Here is a 5,442-nt window from a genome sequence, read left to right as displayed (position 1 = left end):
GGTAAAAGAAACTAAGTGTGTAGTCCGGGTGTGAATGCGCCGCGGAGACGAGTTCGACATTACTTATGCTTTTACGCATGTCGTTTGACAAAAAGGTCCCCATCGATCAGCTTAATAATGAGCCAACATAACGTGTAACATTACTTGAACTCGTCACCCAGAGAGTACTGGTGTGGATTGTGGAATTCGGAATATGGTGCATTGTTGCTAGTCTTAGTCGAAATCTTATGATTCATTTTTTTCGATTTGTCTAGTTTTTGAGCAGAGGTTTTTGTATACTATGTCCCAATAATGATTAGTTTGGCATTTTGTCAACAAACTTTAGATATATATTTTGGTCAATCTGCGTATCTGCATTTTTCAAATTATTGGGGCTTTGGATGCATGAAACTTTGCCAATTTTTCTATTTGATAGGCAACACTCGCATCGACAGCTAATAGAGAATCGGCGTGAAATATCGTGCTCCCGAGCGTCTCCGTCGGTAGTCGTGGATTGAGCGGTCGTGCACAATGCTTTGGTAAAACGCGTCTCCGGTCCGGGAGAGTTTTGCTCATATAAATGTTTTCGAAATGTAGTGACCCAACTTTATGATATGTTAGTTCGAATCGTCCACTTAGTGTGGTATACCATTTTGCGTTTCACTAGGATGTACCACACTTACCTGTGCGTGACCCTAACAACACTCTTTAGTTTATTACTGCTTTAAATCGGTCTCAAATCAAAAAATCGCTTTTTAAGAACAGACGAACAGTATACAAGAAACGCCGTTAGTCGACCTGTTAAGCTCAAAGACAGATGTCCGGGTGACCGAATATCTAGAGCCTTCGCGTCGATACCTTTCATGAGGTCGTATTTTCTACAGATTGGTTATAAACGTGTTATAATTTTTGATATAAATAGGGTCACTTCACGAAGAAGTGATAGAAGTCGCGAGGCGTTAATGTGGACTCAACTCTCGTAGCTTTCGTAACATTGTGTAGTCAGCTGAGATCAATCAATGGGAGATACGTTACGGTAGTTGTCGAACTCAGCGCATCGTTTACCCAAACGAACCTTCTGCAAACCTTACCCTTTTCTCCAACACCCCAGTGATTTCTCGTGGAAGTACAGAGGTGTTCTCGGCTTCCAATAAAGCGAGTATTACGTCAACATATTCCTATACACACTCCTTCTTTGACCTGCATTCGGATGCGGCCGGCGCTGGTATTGCCTAATATAAAGATTAAGATCACCAGTTTTTACACATTGAGAATGAATGTTAGTCCCAAGCATCATTCGTTGGTTCTCTGTGTAATTACAGCTGATCTGGCAATAACGGAGTAGCAACCGCGGGCGGTCAATCATGCTCATGCTCATGCTCATGTTGCGTTTGCGCTCAACACCAATTTCCCGTCGACCTTTCGGTCGGGGAGCCTCCGGAATCAATTCGCTGTGTCTTTCAAAGCAGGCGTAGGCTTGTTTCGTCAGGCGGAAATGATTTTTGGAGACTCTCTGACTTGGTGTAAAGCTTCGAGCGCTTGACCCGCTCAGCCAGTAACCCCACAAAAGAACAAAAGAACAAAAAAATATATTTCTTGTTTTGTTTTATTATTATCATTAGTTTATTTATTTTCATATTTATTATTATTATTATTATATATTTTTTATTTATTTATTCATTTACTTATTTATTTATTCATTTTTATTTATTTATTTATTCAGCTATTTATTTTTTTAAATTTTTTTTATTTCTTTTCAAACGCTTGAATACCTTCCCAATCTTTCCCCAATCCCTTCCAATGGCATTCATACAGTCCCGCAAGTGGCAGTCAGCCATTATCCTTCCTTAAATATCGGGGTTGGACAGACTTGGCTCCAACTGCCCCACCCTCTACCGCAAAATGAAAAATTAAAATAAAAGGTATCTTATTTTTTAGGAACGATGAGTGTGCTTTTAAACCTTTTTCGTTAGTATTTAGCATACAAACACTTGTTTTTCAATCATGCTATTGCACATATTTCATACATGCATTATTTATAATATGCTACCTTCACTTCTACCACTCACTGCAACAATGCAACAACACAAGATATATATACACTAAAGTCGCTTTTTACGCGGGGGATACGTGCCGCGTAAAAAAAAAACTGCGTAAATTCCGGAATCCGCGTAAAAAAAAACCGCGTAAATTCCGGAATCCGCGTAAAAAAGCATCTTTAATTTTGCATTCCGAGTGAAGGGGAACCGAAATCCCGACAAAAAAACAAACCGCGTAAATTCCGGAATCCGCGTAAAAAAATCGCGTAAATTCCGGAATCCGCGTATAAAAACCGCGTAAATTCCAAATTCCGGAGTCCGCGTAAATTGCGGAATCCGCTTAAATAAGCCGCGTAAAAAAAAAACGCGTGAAAAGCGACCTTAGTGTACATGGTTAAATGAACTGAGGTAATAACTGAGTGTGTTATTTCCAGGTGAAGTGCTGTTCACGATGCGACTTGTTTGGGACCCATGCAGGATGATGAGCCAACCGTAGACAAAGAGCAACACTGGAAAATCCTGTAGCAGAAGCATTTTAAGGAGTTTTACGCCAAAAGTATTGATTTATTCATGGTCCAAGTCCAAGAACCAAGGAGCAAAGCGTGTGCGATGCGCGTTCAAACGGAAAAGAAATAGCAACAGTAGCTCGAGCGGACTTCACGACAGGTGAGTTTCTTAGCTAAGGTAATAGATCTTCCCAGTAAAATCAATTATTAGGTATTTTCTATTTTTTTTTTCTTTCCGGTTTAAAAACTGTTGTTTATATCAATACTTCAAATGTATTGAGCAGACAATACTTTTTACATTGATCGCATTCGGGTTTATTTATTATGAGCTGACCCGGCCAACTTCGTTCCGCCCATTTTTAAGTTTAATTAAGTAATTTGAAACATTCCAAATTGATTGATTGCGATTTGTTTATAGTCTGCAAATTCACGACGAATCGGCAATAGGATATGATCGAAGTCAAAAGACAAATCGTTTGAAAAGATTGGTTTAATCGGAATGACAACATCCTCGTCTTTTGGCTTCTGTACATCACCTCGATTCTGGAAATACCCATATTTAGTAGTATTAAGTCATTTTCGGCTGTTTCCCAGAAGTTGCCATCTTACAATTCAAAATGGTGTCTGATGTCGATTTTTAACTCCTTGCATCATTCTGATTCCGGAGATACTCATATTGGGTGGAAATCAGCCATTTCTGACTGTTTTCCAAAAACCGGAAGTTGCCATCTTACAATTTAAAATATTGTCTTAGGTCGATTTGTGGCTTTAGTGTATTATTGCGATTGCGGAAATATCCATATTGGGTGGTATTTGGTCACTTTCCGCTGTTTTTCGATGCTGGAAGTCGCCATCTTGGATTTCAAAATGGCATTCAAAGACATTTTCTGACCTCTGGGCACCATTCTGGTACCGGAAACTCCCATATTAGAAAGCGAAAGTTTTCATCTTAAATTTAACAATGGCGTCTAGAGTCTTGTGCATCATCCCTATCATTCTAGGCTATTGTGCATCATCCCTATCATTTTAGGCTTTTTTTTCGGAAAATTGGTTGAAATATCCCTCCCCTTATAGAGTACGGAGGAGTGTCAAACCACCATGAATTTTTTTTCTTGCTTCTAGAAACCTGAACATATTAAATTTGGTTCCATTTACTTGTTTAGTTCTCGAGATGTGCGAAATTTGTGTTTCGTTTGTATGGGATCCTTCCTTTACGGACGAGGTAGGGGTGCCAAACCATTATGGACACATTTGTTATCCTTTAAAACATTCACATGTCTAATTTGGTTCATTTTACTTGGTTAGTGTCCGAGATGTGCAGAAATTTGTGTCTCATTTATATGGGATCCCTCGCTTCCAGAAGAGGGAGGGGTCTCGAACTATTTTTGTCATCTTTCTTGGCCCCTAAAATCCCTATATACAAAATTTCATGCCGATTGGTTCAGTAGTTTTCAAGCCTTTATGGATCAGACAGGCAGAGCTGCATTTTGATATGTTTAGATTTTGAAAGCCTCAATCTGTTTTAGTATTTTCATTTTATATTTCATTAAAAATTGCAGACCTCCCGGTTACCAGGTTTAAGCTCAAATTATAAAACAAACAAAAAACAACGTGATTGCGGCGACCAAATTGATTAACTAACACCGACCAGTTCCTAGAGCATCAATCAGTAAACCTCGCAAATATCCTCCATTGAAAATGTCGATGATCTTACCAGTATCCTAGGACAATCAGGAATTCATCTTGAAGCGTAGTGGCGTAAGCAAGCTTTTGACACACTTGAGGGTAATTTGTAAGAGCAACTCGTAATTATTGCAACTGATTGAATTTTTACTTTTAGGCAACCGGATATTTGGATGCCAAACGTTCTGGATATGGCTCATAATAAACCATCCTTATTTATATCACTGATGTCCCCTGCTAGACCATAAGTGAAGGCGACATTGATCGGAGGAGAGAAAAAAATGAAGGCACACCTGTACACCTATACCTGGAATCAAATATGTAAAAACAAACAAGAATCTGCAACGGAATTCGCTCAGAGATACAAAACGAAAAAGTAACAGAAACTATAAGTTCATTATCAGGAAAACCTTTTAGATTATGTTTTCGACTTGATTCCGTTAGGTTTAAGAAAAAGAAACAAAAAATGTTCTACTAGTATCAAATCTATATCAAACTCTGTTACTAACGTATCTATTTCCTAACATAATGAAATAGTATATAAAATAGGCAACCATTGTTAGAAAAACACGCTCTAATAGAATCGAGACTATGTTTAACAACAACTTAATTTCAGGACTTGTTATCAGATCTCATTCAGATTCATGTTTGTTATCAGAAGCATTTGGCAAAATACAAAATCGAATCAGAATATGATATTTATATCTCGTGTAGATATAACGTAATTTTTTGTAGTTGTGCTCTTCTGATCAGGAAGTTCCAAACGAAATTGGAAAACATTTTGCAGCATTTGTTGACGGCAGAGGCCGTTTAAATTTTTGTTCTAGTTTGTTCTTGAGCGTAAAATATTATATTATAAGGTTATAATTAAACTAATTCTTACGTCAAAAAATAGAGCCACAGTAAATATAGTAGTTACTCGAAGCATTATTTGTAGATCGAGCAGCGTAAGACGTTGTTTATTAAAAAGCTGTTCAGGCATAAAGAAGAGTCACGGTAAACATAAATTTCAATCTGATTGCTAGGAGCATTTGTTGTATTTCGTGTAGCGTAAAACGTTATTTTTACAATAAAACGTTATTTTCTATGAGAAATTTTCACAGTGGATAGAAAAAAAGAACTGCATCAGCGAAATTGTATTTTCTACCATTTTAGTAGTTAGCTTGACTAGATTGGATCGGTGGTTTTCAACCGACCATCAAATTTGGTCCAAACAACAAATGCATAGTCATTTG

The 5,442-nt window shown here is 37.7% G+C and overlaps 1 long non-coding RNA gene across 1 annotated transcript; it reads left to right on the top strand.

Annotated features, from left to right (window-relative positions):
- Nucleotides 1–1,750: 1,750 nt before the first annotated feature.
- On the top strand, nt 1,751–5,239 carry LOC129718835 (uncharacterized). Its single transcript, XR_008727058.1, has 3 exons — nt 1,751–2,684; nt 4,084–4,309; nt 4,365–5,239. It is a non-coding gene; the product is annotated as an uncharacterized LOC129718835 (long non-coding RNA).
- The last annotated feature ends 203 nt before the right edge of the window (nt 5,240–5,442 follow it).

This window comes from Wyeomyia smithii, chromosome 1 (assembly GCF_029784165.1).
Source record: "Wyeomyia smithii strain HCP4-BCI-WySm-NY-G18 chromosome 1, ASM2978416v1, whole genome shotgun sequence".
Classification (NCBI taxonomy): domain Eukaryota; kingdom Metazoa; phylum Arthropoda; class Insecta; order Diptera; family Culicidae; genus Wyeomyia; species Wyeomyia smithii.
This window is presented reverse-complemented; position numbering and strand designations above follow the sequence as displayed.